Source organism: Chelonia mydas, chromosome 2, assembly GCF_015237465.2.
Source record: "Chelonia mydas isolate rCheMyd1 chromosome 2, rCheMyd1.pri.v2, whole genome shotgun sequence".
NCBI lineage: Eukaryota > Metazoa > Chordata > Testudines > Cheloniidae > Chelonia > Chelonia mydas.
The window spans coordinates 77725305-77741927 of NC_057850.1; positions in this window are offsets into that span (position 1 = coordinate 77725305).

Sequence of the window (16623 nt, forward strand, 5' to 3'; positions counted from 1 at the left end):
AGGAATGTGGAAGGAACATTTTCTTGCATAATAGCTCATCAGTGAGTAGTAAGAGGCCTTGGTTCTAATAAATGCTGCATACATTTTATTGCAACATAGGCTGATGACTTTGGTAAAGCAGATACCATCTGATTGAGACATGAAGACACATATGGTTAGATATTATTTAGGGAGCTCCACCAGGGTGTTTGTCTTCCTATGTGTGTTGCTAAGCACCAAAGTCTCTTGCCCATTACGCTGCAAATTACTTGGCCATTTTAAGATGTATCTTTAAAATGGAGCTAAACTTTTCCCAAAGAGCCAGCTGGGCGTTACCTTTCTTGAAGGAAAAAAAAAAAATCAAGTGTTGTTACGCTGATAATTTGCACAATTAAAGCAAGGCCATTTATTCCATCTCAAGCTTTGGCCTGGATTTTTCAAAGGGACTAGTGATTTGTGAGCGCCTCCATCTTCTGGGTGCCCAGCTTGATGCAACTTAAAGGGGCTTGCTTGTCCAAGGGCAGGAGCCCCACACTTTCTGAAAGATCAGGCCTCGTGGTGTCTCATATTGGGCACCCAACAGCACTTCTGTATATTTAGGGCTTTATCTCTAGCTCAATATTTCATATACTCGGAATAGCGAACACCTTAACCACTGCAGTAAATGTAACTATTACAGGTGGTGGACAGCTGGCTTGCAGTGGTACCTGCTTAAGCTTTTCAAACTGGCTGTGAAGCTGTCGGGCTGCTCTCTTGGTACTGCTCCTGATGCACTGATCTGAGTCTTCAATGGCATGTTTTCTTTATGAGAATTTCAGTACAATTATTTCTTTTAAATAGATACAAGGATTAGAAATTAAACATTCTTGACTATACAATGTGAAAACACAGCTTAGCTCATTCAGGTAGGTCTGCATTGGGCACTACTGTAACCAATTCCTCCTCTATCTTGTATTCCTTGCAAGGCAAAACTCCTATGGGAAGGTTTGCTTGTATAAGGGGTACAGGTGAAGTGTAACTATGCCTGGAGGTGGCAGCAATTTGGCTAGGCTGGGGCAGGTCTGTTGTAGCTCCCAAATCGAAGTTTGCAGACTAGGCCACGTCTACACTACCCGCCAGATCAGCAGGTAGTGATCGATCCCCGATCGCTCTGCCGTCGACTCCGGAACTCCACCAGGGTGAGAGGCGGAAGCGGAGTCGACGAGGGAGCGGCGGCCATCGATCCCGCGCAGCAAGGATGCGAAGTAAGTGATTCTAAGTCGATCTAAGATACGTCGACTTCAGCTACGCTATTCTCATAGCTGAAGTTGTGTATCTTAGCTCGATTCCCCTCCCCCCCCCCCCCAATGTAGACGAAGCCTTAGGAACCCCTCCAACAATCGTTGTTTTTAGGCCTGGTCTACACGGCCGGGGAGGAGGGGGTCAATCTAAGATACGCAATCTCATCTATGAGAATAGCGTAGCTGAAGTCGACGTATCTTAGATCGACTTAGAATCACTTATTTCACGTCCTCTCAGTGCAGGATCGACGGCCGCCGCTCCCCCGTCGACTCCGCTTCCACCTCTCGCCATGGTGAAGTTCCGGAGTCGACAGCAGAGCGATCGGGGATCGATCGCTACCCGCTGATCTGGCGGGTAGTGTAGACGTGGCCTAAGAGAGCACAGAAAGGTGCATGGCCATTTAGACTTTGGCCCTTGAGAAGATAGTGGAGTTGTGGCCGGAATAATTCTGCTTTCCAGCCAGTGTCCTGTAAGACTGCTGCCAGGTCTCCTTAACTACAGTTGGACCCAAGATCAGAAGAGGACCACTGTTCAGTGGAATGCCGAAAAGTTTCTCAGACACAAGCATGGGCTGTTCTGCCTGGGTCCAGTGGGGGCTGGCAGATGCAAGGCAGCCCAGGCTGCTGTGCACGTTGCAGTTGTTCATGATATCTGCCAAAATATAGCTTCCGTCTTAGGGCGCTGCAAGAACCTGGCATCGAAGCTCAAGCCTATTAGAGACTGAATGCCATGAAAGGAAACGTGCTTGAGTTGCCCACAAGGGAGTGGTTTAAGGAATTTTACACTCTGCCTCTCCTGTGGAGCAGCACCCCCCAGCTATCTGGCACACAAATACTGGCTTCATCTCCGAGCTAGATACGGGGGCAGAGAGGAACTGTAGCCATAATGCTTGATATTTCTTACAATTAACACTGGGAGCTGCTGGCAGAGAGGAGATTCTCCATGAGCAGCCTTTAACTTTGGGGACTTGCTCCCTACCCTGGGCCAAAATGTGAATCCATTGACCCGCAGGCCATGCTGCAAAATCCATCTGTTTGAACCAGCTCCTGGGGAGAGAGGAGAACAGCCAGGACTGCTGTGCAGTAGGATAAGGAGCAGTATCCTGTCTCCTCCCCCAGCCCCTTTTGGCTCAGTGTGGGAGCTAGGGCAAAACTGCTGCCTTTATAATGTCTAAGGTTGTGTTATAAATAGGGCTGTCGATTAATCGCAGTTAACTCTTGCGATTAACTCAAAAAAGTTAATTGTGATTTAATTGCAGTTTTAATCACACTGGTAAACAATAGAATACCAATTGAAATGTATTAAATATTTTTGGGTGTTTGCCTACATTTTCAAATATATTGATTTCAATTACAACACCGACTACAGAGTGTCGGGGTGAAAGTAGGCCGATACGGCGTACCGGTACGAAGTGGCCGCCGGTACCCGCCCATATGCAGCCGACATTAAAGCGCTGCCACAGCAGTGTTTTAACATTGCTGCCCCTTCCCCCCCCCCCCCCCCGTCTCCCCCGTTAGCAGCCATGCCAGTAGGGACCCTACCAGCAGGGCCGCCGATGGGGGGTGGGGTAAAAGGGGCAGCTGCCCCAGGGCCTGGGGCTCCTGGCCACTGCTACCGCAACACTCATGGGTCGGTAAGTACCTTCGGCAGGATCGTGATGATCTTGTCCAGGTGATCCCTGGACAGGGAATAGACTGTCGCTATCCACAATTGGAAGAGCCGCATTCGGAGCCTTACATGGTGGACAATGTAAGTGCACGCTGCCATGTGACCCAATAGTCTGAGGCAGACCCAGGCTGTAGAGAGTGGATGTACAGAGATTCTGGCAATGAGATCTGACATTGCCCTGAATCTGTCCTGCAGTAAAAATGCCCTGGCTCGGGTAGAGTCGGTACCACTCCGATAAACTCTATCCTTTGGACCAGGATTAACATTGATTTTTGTTCGTTTATCAACAGGCCCAGAGCATGACACATAGCTTGCAGCACAGTGACGCTTTGCTGGATTTGGATCCTGAAGGCCAGTCGTCAAGGTGCGGATAAATCTGGATACCCTGACATCTGAGGTAAGCCGCCGCTACCAAAATGCACTTGGTAAACACCCTAGGAGCTGTTGCTAGGCCAAAAGGGAGCACTGCAAACTAGTAGTGGGCAGTACTCAAAAATAAAACAGGAAACACCTGGGTCCGTGGAATGTTGACATATGAAAGTAAGCATCCTTCAAATCATGGGCGGCGTACCAGCCTCCCAAATCCCGGGAACGAATGATGGAGGCCAGGGAAACCATGTGAAACTTCAACTTCTTGAGATATCTGTTGAGGCCTCGCATGGGTCGCAGACCCACTTTGGCTTTTGGGATTAAAAAATAGTGGGAGTAAAACGCCTTGCTCCTTACATGCAGCAGGACTTCTTCCACAGCTCCCATCTGCAGAAGGCATTGCACCTCCTGTGCTACCAGATGCTCGTGAGAAGGGTCCCTGAAGAGGGACAGGGAGGGGGAATAGAAATAAACTGGGGGGTATATCCCCCTGCTACTGTGCTGAGGACCCACCAGTCCAGTGTTATAGAGGCCCAAGCAGGAAGGAAGGGGGACAGGCAGTTGGAAAATAACAGGGGAGCAGGATCCAGGCTGGAAGGTTGCCCTTGAGGACATCCTAAGAATGCCTGCTTACCACCCTGTTGGCTATGGATGGAGCTGGAATGAGCAGAGGATGCCGGCTGGTGACCTTGCCGGTGCTTATACCTCTTGCCCTTCTTATGGAAGGGTTCCGACCAAGGTTGGCTTCCAAACCTCTGGGTCTGTTGCGGCTTAAATAGCTTCCTTGCTGACCCTGGGGTGTACAGGCCCAGGGCGCACAGGGTTGCCCTGGAGTCTTTCAGATCATGCAGTTTTGTGTCTGTTTGCTCAGAAAACAGCACCAGGCCATCAAATGGGAGGTCCTGGATGGACTGCTGAACCTCCGTTGAAAGGCTCGACGACTGTAACCAAGACGCCAGCTTCATGGAGATGGCAAAGGCCACAGTTCGGGCCGCAGAGTCCACTGCATCTGAGGCCGCTTGGAGGGCTGCCCTTGCCACCACTTTGCTCTCCTCAAGAATAGCCAGGAATTCCTTCCTGGGCTCCTCTGGCAGCGAGTCTGAGAACTTGGCCATGGACTGCCAGATGCTAACATCATAGCGGCCAAGCAAGGCCTGGTGGTTGGCCACTCGCAGCTGGAGGCTGGAAGCTTAATAAACTTTACTTCCAAAGAAATGGAGCCTCTTTGTTTTTGTGTGTCGCACCACAAAACTTGGGGCAGGATGCATGTACAAATATTCGTGCCCCTTAGCGGGGACATAGTATTTACACTTTGCCCACTTGAAGATGGGGGGCAGCGATGAAGGCATCTGCCACAGAGTTTTTGTGATCTTTGCCACCCCCTTGTGTACCAGCAATGCCACCGTGGCTGGGGCTGCAGAGCTTAAAACGTCAAAGAGAGAGTCCGAGGGGTCCTCCAACTCCTCAGCCTTCAGCCCCAGGTTTGAGGCAACCCTCTTTAAGAGCTCTTGGTGAGCCTTGGCATCATCCTAGGGGACTGGATGAGAAGACCCCCGTTATCACTTCATCAGGGAAAGATGATGATGAGGCAGGTATCAGCGGGTCTGTCACCTCTGCTGCCTTCACTATGGTAGCCTCAGCTGAGGCTGGGGGACCCCGAGGAGCCTGCTCTACTTCTGCATCCGATTCAGGGGGCGGGCAGGAAGCCATCGCTGACCACTTGTTAGATGCTTCCAAGGCTGACCTATGTCCCTGTGATGATCAGGGAAACACCCAGGGGTTCCAGAGATGCCATGCTACCCCCTATGGTCCTGCAGGCAATGCCAGTGCCCCTGGCCCACGGGCAGACTCTGCTCCTTGCTGTCAGAGCCTGAGGAGGGGGATACATGTCTGGGGGACCAGGCCGGTGCTGAGACCTTCTGCCCACCCCCGTTGCTCCATGCACCAAGGCTGCGGGGACAGTGCCGTTCTTCTGCGGGTCTGCACCCACTCACTGGTGATCGCCACCTCGAGCCCAGGGACTGTTGCTTGGAGTCTGGGAACTGATACTGGGAACTCTGGCTGGTAGGCCGATCCGTGTCCAGGGTCTGGTAGGTCTGCGCAGGCGAGCGCTGTCAGGATACTCCCTGAGGTGAGGAGTGGTGCCCTAATGATGGCGACCATTGGAAGGGTCCCAAGGCAGGTTTACCCCTGGATCAGGGAACCTCCATAGCTGGCGTGGGCGGTACTGGTAAAGACAAAATATCCTTTGTGGCCTGAAAGGCCGCCGGTGTGGACAGCACCATCAGCTGTTGGGTGCCTCTGCCATTTCCCAGGGTGGTGGGCGGGTCTTGGAGTGGGCTAGCCCACTCAGCAGGAGCTGGGGCCCGACCTCTGTCCGGAGGGGAAGAGCTGACCCTCAAGCGTCTTTGCTCTCCTCCAGTCCTCTTCTCCTCTTTGTGGGATGTAGGAGAACATCCCCTCCCAGCCTTTCTTTGCTTTCCAGCTGGGATGGGAATCAATGCCGGACCGAGGCCAGTGCTGGTGGCACGCACCACACCGAGGCCATGGCGCTGGGGACAGCTGATCTGGACAGCTCTGGGGCTGATGTAAGTGCCAACTCCATAAGGAGCGCTCAGAGGCGAACGTCCCACTCCTTTTTTGGTTCGCAGTTTGAAACTTTTATAGATGCAACACAAGTTGCTAATGTGGGTTTCCTCCAAGCACTTTAAGCAGCTACTGTGGGGGTCGCTGACTGGCATGGGCTTCTTGCAATAGTCACAGAGTTTGAAGCCTGGGGATCAGGGCATGCCCCATTCCTAGGCTAAGTCCCATCCGGGACTACCACTAATACTAAACTACACTAAGGGAACTGAAGAACTAACAACTATAAACAGCGAAGTTTGCAATTAACAATTGAGAAGAGTAAGCTTGCCGAGGCAAGGAGATGTTCCAGCACCGTCACTGAGGTAAGAAACAACTGAGGGTGGGGGGACCAGCAGCGCCCCTTATACCGTGGCATACACACACCACTCCAGAGGCTGCCAGAGCCGGTCCCCTACGGATACCACTGTAGGAAAAACTTCAGGCACCAGTCCATGTGACGAGCACACACACCTACAATGGAATGGACACGAGCAAGCACTCGAAGAACCACCTCTCCTTCTGCACATAGTCCCCAGGACTTCTGTTGTCCCACAACTCCTCTTCTGTTGTCCCACAACTCCTCTGAGTCAGACTGCCAGGAGAGCTGAATGGGTTCTGCTGTAGCTTGGGGTTCATTGTTCTCATTGCTCCTCTGCATTTGGGGAAAGAGGTAGACCTAAACCACGTAAGTATTTTTGGTCAAAAGCAATACCTTAAATGTTATGTAGAAGTCAATGAGCAAGCAGTGCAGAGTGCTTCCTGTGGGAAATAATACTTAATAAGCAACATGCTATCTTCTGCACTCGCTGAACTTCTCAAGGGCCATCTCAGCCTAGACTATGTTACTGCAATCTAACTTTCAGGCATCAAAAGCTAGGATAGTCATAGCAATGGGCACATGATGCCGTCTACTGTAGTAGTATTTCCCCTCTCCTTGCAAATTACAAATCCGTGCACTCCTCCAACCATTCTCCTTTGCACGTGCCTTGAGCGTAGCGCTAAAAACAGTTGTCCCTCATTCCAAATCCAAAAAGGTTAGAAAGGAGAACTGGAACTGGAAGTGAATCTTAGAGTTCTGTGAGCATTTTGTCACAGAGCCACCCACTCACACACCATTTGGCTGATTTGGATGGTGGCTATAAAGGAGGAGCAAAAGTTTTCAGATACAAAATTTTACAGTTTTGTTGTAGAATAGAGTGGTCAAGTTTGTACAATAAGTCTTCCCTGATTGGCAGAGCCTAGCTAAAATGATTGGAGAGAAAGCCATGTCTCTACCAGTTGAGTTTGCCTGGAGAGGTGGTGTGTGGGAGAGCTAAGTTTTTTTTTTTTTTTTTTTTCCCAGTGTTCCCATCTACCACAAAGTAAACTGAAATTAAAATGTACTCTTAAGTTTTTTACACTCACACACACACAATCATTAACTTTGTGTAGTTAAAGACTAGAGGGATGGAGTAAAGGTTTTTTTTGGTTTTGGCCACTGGCAAAATTTCCCCCATTAGCTAATGAATGTTCAGAAAGCACATTGCATATAGAGTACCTTTTTATTAAAGGAGCTCAACGTATTACATTATATTATCTGCAGGGCCTCAGGCTGGTGCACACACAGTACTAGACCTGTAAAGTTTAATAGTGGGGTGTGTGTTTTTGAAAATGGGGAAAAGGGCAGCAGCAGGCACAACACATGCACTTCAAACCCCCCAACCCACAATACAAACATTAGCCAGCAGCTTGTGGCTGAACATGGGTAATAGTAACTGCAGCCAACTTTAATTTGAACGTTAAACATGACCGAGGGAGCATCTTCAGCTGGTCCAGGAAGCTGCTGCTGCTGCTGGCAGTTGTTCTGTGCCACGTGGTGCTGATTAATGGAGGGGCAGCAATAGAGAATACTTAGTCATGAGAATGTGTTAGAGATGAAAGACTGGCTACAAGGATCAGGTGCAACATGCTTATGCCTTGCCATGGGGTGGCAGTTTCCTGTTCCATTTTGTGGTACAACCAGCTACTAGTGCTGGCAGAAAGAGGTTGGTGGGGGGATTGGTAGCAGAGAACTAAAGAGGGGCATGAGAAGGCGCAGAGCTAGTCCTGCACTGGTGCCTGGAGGTAGTAGCTGTCCCTTTGCTATATGGAAGCAGGAGGCAATGCACATCCAAAGCCGTAGCAGCTGTGGTGAATTCTCTGTGTCAAAGCCAAAAAAGCTGGGTGTGGGCTCGGCTGATGATGCAAACTATCCCTTAACAATGGCTTGTTACGGGTGTTGGCAAAGCCTCCGAGGTTCGCAATGGAAAAAATGTGTAGGCACCTATGCTACAGCTGACCAGGTGGAGCAGACACGCTGCTGCATGCAGGAACTTGCAGCAGAGAAAGCAGGGCCTTGGGGACAGGGCCGGCTCTAGGCACCAGCAAAGCAAGCACGTGCTTGGGGTGGCACAAGGCCAGGGACAGCATTCCGGTCACACCCCCCTCCCCTTTTCTTTTTGCTTGGGCCGTTGTGCTCTCGGAGCTTGGGGAAGCAAATTTTTTGCTTGGGGTGGCAAAAAACCTAGAGCTGGCCCTGCTTGGGGAGCATGTTACAGTCGGAGGGAAGCCACTTTCCCACAGTAGAATAAGGGCTGCTGGTAAAATGACTGAAGCCCTAGCAGCAAATGCACCAGCGTGAAGGGCCAGGGTGCAAAACCACCCATGACTGAATGCTATAGTAGGCAGGGGGAGTTGATTTCCTGGCCCTTTCCTGTGGAGCAAAGGAGGCATCAGAAAGTAGATGGCAAATGCAACTTCCATGAGGGAAAGGCCTGGGCAGACACTGCCACCTAAAAGTATCCTGCCAGTTGGTGCAAACTCACAACACCCTGAAGAGCTTGCTGGAGTGCTCAGCAGGGAAGGCAATGCTCTTGCCACTGATGGAACACAACTCAGGTGCTGTGAGTAGCCCAACACTGCTTTTCAAAGGGGCTTAGGTAAATATGGAGGTTGCCAAGTGGCTTGAGGGGGGGTAGGGGTAACAGGTGGCCCCACCATGCAACTGCAGGAAAGCTCAAGTAGTGCCAAACCTGTTGCAGAAACGGACAGCTGTGAGTCAGCTGCTACTTCCCTGGAAACAGCTAAGCCTTGTCTAAGGGTGAGGTACCGCAGGTACCTTGTTGTGCATGTTCTGAGCAAGCATGAGGCCAGTATGATGACCAACCAAAGCTGTGACCACATCAGCCTTGTTGATTCAGCCCGTCATTCTGACAGGGGGCAGGCAACAAGTGCTGCAGGCGCGGGCTGTGCTGTGGACATGCCCCATTAGTTATTGCTAGGGTGACCAGATGTCCCGATTTTATAGGGACAGTCCCAATATTGGGGCCTTTGTCTCATATAGACTATTACCCCTGACACCCTGTCCTGATTTTTCACACTTGCTGTCTGGTCACCCGAGTTACTGCCACAGCCAGAGCGTTCTACACGTGGCCAAAAGTGCCTCTTTAACCCGACGTAGACTGCATAGCCCCTGCTGGCTAAGAGTCGGGAGAAGGGAGCAGAGTCTTGTGCCTAAGCTCCTGCATGGGGCGGGTGCAGAGCTGGTTTTAATTCCTGGCTCTGGCACAGCCATTCTGTGTGACTGTGGGTGAGAGATTTAATCTTGCTGTGAACCTTGAGGATGAGTAATGTGCTTCCCATCCCCAGCAGGTAGGGGTGGTTTGAGAACAAGGATGGAGGAATGAGACTCAAAGGGTTCTTTTGGGGTGGGGCACTACCTGCCAACATCTCTGGGCGAGGAGCTGCTGGGTGAGGACTCTGGCTGCAGCAGTTGTGTTGGGCAATGTGGTCTCACCTCATCCCTTGGGCTGCCTCACTGCTACAGAATGTTAGTCTTCTGCTCTTCAATAGCAAAGCTAAATAGTTTCTTGTGTATGGTTTTGCAAATGAGACTGGCTTCCCCTTCAAGCCCTCCCCTCCTTTCCCCAGAGGCAAGCAGGCATGTTTATGGGCTACTGCTGCCTCTGGCTGTGGGTGTATGTAATTACTTAGGTTACATCAAAGAGGCCAACTATTTACTTACAGGCCTGGTTGATGCTTGCTCCCTGAGGCCAGGTGATACCCACACCCATTTTTTATGCCAAAGGAATAGGTGTTTAATGCCAGTCTGCCACTAACACCTCCTACCTGGAACAGCAGTGCATCAGTCACCCATATCAGCAGAGAGCCCCCGTAACACAACAATCGTGTATATTTGCAGAACCAAGGAGCCCTGCCCATGGCTCAGCATCTCCCGAGCCCGGTGCTGTACAAACACAATACAAAAGCCAGTCACTGCCCCCCAGACCTCACACTCTAAATAAAAGACAACCAGGGGCTACAGCCACTCTGATTGGAGAGTACAAGCAGCTGCAGCCTTTCCTCTGACCTAGGGCCTCTGCAACACAGAAGTTATAATGTGCCTCAGCTAGACTTGACATGGACATATTCACAGGACTAGAAGGAAGCTCGTCTAGTCCAGTCCCTTGCACTTGTGGCAGGACTAAGTGTTATCTAGCATCAGACCATTCCTGACAGGTGTTTGTCTAACCTGCTCTTAAAAAATCTCTCTGATGGAGATTCCACCACCTCCCTGGGCAATTTATTCCAGGGCTTAACCACCCTGACAGTTAGGAAGTTTTTCCTAATGGCCAACCTAAATCAAAGCCCATTGCCTCTTATTCTCCTTAACTTCTGGGTATAGAACAATTTTTCTCCCTACTCCTTGGAACAACCTTTTATATACTTGAAAACTGTTATGCCCCCCCCCCCCCCCTTCTCTTTGCCAGACTAAACAAACCCAAACTTCCCCCATAGGTCACGTTTTCTAGACCATTAATCATTTCTGTTGCGCTTCCCAGGCCTCTCTTCAGTTTGTCCACATTTGTCCTGCAATGTGGCACCCAGACCTGGACACAATACTCCAGCTGAGGACTAATCAGCATGGAATAAAGCAGAATTACTACTTCTCGTGTCGTTTCCCACACAACTGCTAATACATCCCAAAATGTTGCTTGCTTTTTTATGCAACACTGTTGACTCATATTTAGTTTGTGATCCCCTCCCCCACAATCCATTTCTGCAGTACTCCTGCCCAGGCATGCATCTCCCATTTTGCATTTGTGCACCTGATTGGGTATATCTACACTGCAATAACAACAGTGAGGCTCAAATCTTGGGGCTTGTGGGGCTCACTGTAGATGTTTGAGCTTGAGCTGGTGCCTGGGCTCTGAACTCCCATGAGGGGTCAGGGTCTCAGAGCCCATAATCCAGCCCAAACAGCTGCATTGCTAGTTTTAGCCCTGTATCCTTTGCCCCATCAGCAGAAGCCTATTGAGTCAAAACGCTTAAGATGGCATGCCAGGGATTTTTTTATTATTTCAGTATAGGTATAGCCACCAAGCTCTGCCCAGTCTTAGTCTCCCAGTGCAGCCTGACCAACACACACTTGAGCATGAGTGGCTGCAAGGGCAGTCGTGCTGCAGAGAGACGTCAGCCTCACTCCTTGCTCCCCCTGGCTGCTGGCAACATAGCTCTGAGTATGGGGCTGGGGTGTGACCTGGATTTTTTTCCCCCCTGCCGAAGGATGGTATAAATGCATTGGTCCAAGAACAGCTGCTGGTGCTGATCTTCCTCTTGCTCTAGCCCAGTGCATGCCAGGAGGTTTTTCCAATTCCACATCTGCCTTTTCCTCATTAGGTGCTGGCTCCACTCCCCACAGTTGAGTTATTAACATTGTAGGTCTCACTGCAGGCTTGTGGGAGCAGGAGCTTACTGGCTTCCTCTTTTAGGTGAGGGGCGGGGGGGAATTAAGGGACCATTCCAACATGGGGCTGAGAGTGTTTGCATACCTTACTCTCTTACTCCATACTCTCCCTGGGGGTGAATGGGGACACTGAGAGGAGATCTACCTGTGTCAGGTAATTTGCCTATAGCTTTTAAATGCCCACAGCTGTAGAGTCTGGGGTTGCTCTTTATTCCATATGGACAATGATAATTGCATGTATATGCAAGGGGGTGAGACAACTAGGAATGTTACACACTGCAGAAAGCGGGTCATGCTTACCAAGAAAGCAGTGGGGCACCAGCCAGCAACTGAGAGGAGTTCAGAAGAATTTCTTATAGCATTAGCGGGGGGGGGGGGGGAAGAGTACAGGGCTGCCTTTTGGAGGCCTCACCCTTGGAGAAGAGAGATTTTTTTGGAATCCTCTAGTATGGACAGGGACAGTTCCCATGAAGCACCTTAACCTGTACTCAAGCTACAATAGGTGCTACTGGGGTGGCAGGATAGCAGCACTGCTGCCATGCCTTTATAACCTTCAGCCCCAGGGATTAGAGCCCTCACATTTCCACCCCCTCTGCAGGGAGAGAAGAGAGGATTTGAACAGATCTTCCATCTGGTAAGAGTGCTTAACCCCTGACCTCTGGGACAGTGCGAAGTAGCGCTTCTCCACTCTCTCCTCTTGAAGCTGGTCCATGTTGTATGAGCAACTGGCCCAGGTGCACTGAGCCCCAGCTGTCCCACCTCCCCTAGGCATGCAGATCCATGTCCTACTCACCGAACTACAGCATCACAATAGAGCACCCAGCATAAATATTTAAGTAGGCAGGCAGTAGTGAAAAGGAGCAAGACCTCGCACTTGTAACCTTTAGCCCAGGGGCTAGAGCATGCCCCTGTGGTATCAGAGATCTGGATTTCACCTTTCTTCAGTCAGGGTCCTGGCCCCTCTCACTCTTCACTTAGGGCTGTTCCACTATATATAAATTATTAATGCATGCAGGGTCTCTCACCTCCTAGGGGAGGGCTCTCACCCTCTAGCCCACTCCCTCTTTAGTTGTCTATACAGAATGGACGAACTGCAACCCTACTCCATTGCTCCACCCTGACAGCATTCAAGGCCCTGCTCTTCATTAGGCAAAGAGGGGACTTGAGCCCCCTAAACCATTCCCCACCCTCCTTGAAGCAGCCCACTTGAGATCAGGCCAGGTGGATCTTCTCCTCCCTTAGAGTGCAGAGGAAAGGGAGACAAGTTTTAAGCCATTCAGCTAGGAATAAATCAGCTGCATACAGGCCTGGATGTAGTATTGTCAAACCCACCTTTGATTAACATGATTTTTAACTCCTGCTATAACCACACTCACCCTGGAGAAGCTATAACCCTCACATGAATTTCGGCCCTGCCTAGGGGAACACCCAGCTGTCTGCTCTTCCCTAAGAAGTGGGGAAGGCAGCTAGTCAATCAGGGCTGCTGCAGGAAGCAAGCAGCACTCCCTCATGCCTGGAGCAGAAAGGAGAGGAGGAAAGAGCCCAGCACTGCTGCTGTTGCTGCCACCTCACCCTGCAACCTCAGGCCTGGGAAAAGGGGGGTGGAGTGGAGCTTCCATCTGCGCTAGGCCAGGGAAGGGGCAAGGAAACTGATGTAGCTGTCCTCTCAGGCCTGGGAGAGGCATGAAGAATGCCCAGGGCTGCAGTGGAGAAGAGGTGGGGTTAGAGGTGGCACAGAAATAGTTAATCAGAATTTTGGGAGTGGGGAAGAAGCAGGCAGCATTTTACACAAATCTACTCTGCTCACATTTAGATTCCAGCCAGAGCCCCTGCTGCAAGAGCCAAAATTATCTTACTCCATAAATTCAGGAGAGTTGGCCACACCAATTGACAGGCAGGGATGCAAAAGGGAAATTTAAAAATAAAAAAAAACTTACCCCACACTGGAGTCTTTAAAAAACTCATGCATACTGGGACATGATTTTTTGGGGTTAGGCTTTTTGAACATTTAGGGTTGGTAACACTGCAGTTCAGGGGTCTCCCTCTATCCTCCCGGAAGCCAAAATGTCCTTTCAACCCTTTCCCAGCTGCTAGGTAACAGGGCCATCCTTACACATCAAAAGCAAGGTTAGGCAAGAGTATCTTAACTGGCCCCAGTAGGTACCCCTTGACAGAGAACTCCCACTGCCCTTAACCCAGCCTCTGGGGTGTAGCCATCAACCGGGAGTTCTAATGACTGACAGATCTCTGAGCTGGAGGTTATGAATCTGAAACACCAGTCATGCCATGAGCAGGTATAGATAAGCAGTTTCCAAGTCAGTGGAAACCAGAAAGTGTCCTTATCACTGGCTGCTACAGGAAATGGCACTATCAGTTTTCGATGCGATACTATATGACTGGGTCAGCCAGTTTAGACCTACACAAGACCGTAGCCCCTCTCTTCCTTTCTTTCTCAGTGGGAACAGTAGTGTCCAACCCTTTCAGTTGAAGGACCAAATATATTTTTTTCAGAAAGGAGATGGGGCTAGATGCTACGGTCGGGGTAGAGGCTGTGCTCTGCTTGCCCAGTTGCACCACTCAAATGACACAAAAGAAGGGGAAACCTGCTGCACATCCCCAGTGAGCCTTCATCTACCTATGCCCAGGGCATTTTCCCTGCTTTGGAAAGGGTTGCAAAACTCAAACTGGCCCTGCAGCTATTTTAGGCTAATTACGTCCTACTCATACTGGGTATCCTGGTTTCATACAAGGACCTGAGTGGCTGGAGAAAGATTAGAAATTCTGATTGGACTTCAGCAGCTGCAAAAAGGCTCTGGAGTGGACTAGTCAAACACTCAAGAAGATTCTTTTCAGAACATCCTCCCCAACCCCTCCCCTCTACAGAGCAGGGGTTTACACTGCTTTTAGGTTAGTACACAACTAAAGTTCAAAGGAAGCTAAATATGGACATGTTGCAGCTACAGATCTTCTGCCTACCCTCCTTCCTCTGCATTAGAGAGCTATAGTCACTCTGCCTGGATCAGACAACACTGAGCCACGGGAAAAAAAGAAAAAAAAAGGGGGTGGGGGAAGGAGAGCTCAGCCTTGCTCCTGACACTGAAAACACAGTAGAACCTCAGAATTATGAACACCTGAGGAATGGAGGTTGTTTGTAACTCTGAACAAAACGTTATGGTGGTTCTTTCAAAAGTTGACAGCTGAACATTGGCTTAATACAGCTTGGAAACTTTACTATGCAGAAGAAAAATGCTGCTTTTAACCATCTCAATTTAAATGAAACAAGCACAAAAAGTTTCCTTACCTTGTCAAATCTTTTATTTAAACTTTCCCTTTATTTTTTTTTTAGTAGTTTACATTTAACACAGTATTGTGCTGTATTTGCTGCTTTTTTTTTTTGTCTCTGCTGCTGCCTGATTGTGTTCTTCTGGTTCCAAATGAGGTGTGTGGCTGACTGGTCAGTTCGTAATTGAGGTTCTACTGCTAATTTCAACTGATGCACTGGGACATGGAGGAGTGTCACCAAGATGCAGCCCAAGCAGATTCACACTTTTGGTGTTCCTTGTCCCATCCTAAATTAGTGCCTGAGGGAGTGGGTGAAGAACAACAGGTTTTTCAAAACATTAAAGAATCATGTAGGAAAGATCTGAGGTGGACAAAGTGAAGTTTTCATACATTTCTTCCTCTGATGGACAATTAAATTGAGTCTGTTCAATTAAACATCTAACCTGCAAATTAGTCTGAAAGAATTCTAGAAGACGCATAGTGGTGCGAGAATGCAAGAGAACATACTTCAATAAAATCAAAGTGACTTAAGACAGAGCAAAGAGCAGCTCTAGCGAACTATTTTCCTTCCTTAGAATTATGCCTTTACTTTTACTACTGTCCTTCTTGACAATTCCAAAATGATCAACTGTTTTTCAAAAGAATCTCTCTTCCCTGCACAATTCAGCACACTGTGTAGAAGTAACAACTCAGATGAATTGCTTTTATAAGTTACCCCGTCCCCAACCAATCACTATTCACAAGATGTCAAAAGATTTAATGTGTTAAAACACAATCTCACACAGCTCTACGGGAATTCCTCCCCTTTCTCTATCTTCTCCCTATTCTTATTGGCAAGATTATTAGTTTCCACACTTGGGAATGGCTATAATTCAGTAATTGCACCAGAGATTTTTCTTTTCAAAAGGTACTCACTCCACATTATTCAGGTCTGAGCCATCTCTCTCTCTCTCTCTCTCGCACGCGCGCGCACACACACACACACACAGAGTGTATCTATTCATTTATAAAATACACAGCCCTTTCCAACTTGTGGGAATACAAGTAAGGAACCTATACAAACAACTTTAATTATTAAAGCTGTCACACCAAACAACTCAAAACATAACTGACAGATTTTGGAAGTAAACCAATATGAATTGGCTTTCAAGTTACTGAGAAACAGATGAGGTGTCAGATTCACTCCAAACAGATTTAACTATTGTGTAAGTCAATGTGCAGGAACTGTAACAGTGTAGGAACTTAACTGTTTAGAGAGGTACGTGAATGGTTTGTAATGTACATCTTTGTAGGTGATGAAACTAAGTACTAGAAATGAATGGCACTGTACTCTGTAAGTGTTGCAATCATACCATGACCTGGACAATGTTTAAGGGGTCCATTATATGGACATGCAATTCACTTAAAGATACTATAACCTATGCATATTCTAGACAATTATATTGTCATCGTATGTTCCCAGCATTAAGTTAGTAAACTGGTCATCCATAAGTATCAACATCCTTCATAATACTAAACTGCCAAAGATTAGAGAAAATTACCCTGAGTTGCATCTCTTTCAGGTATAAAAGGAAGTCCTAAAAATCAAAGTAAAGGTTACTGATATAGGCCAAGGTAAGGAGGTTGAGCTCCCTGGCCCAAAATGCATATATTTA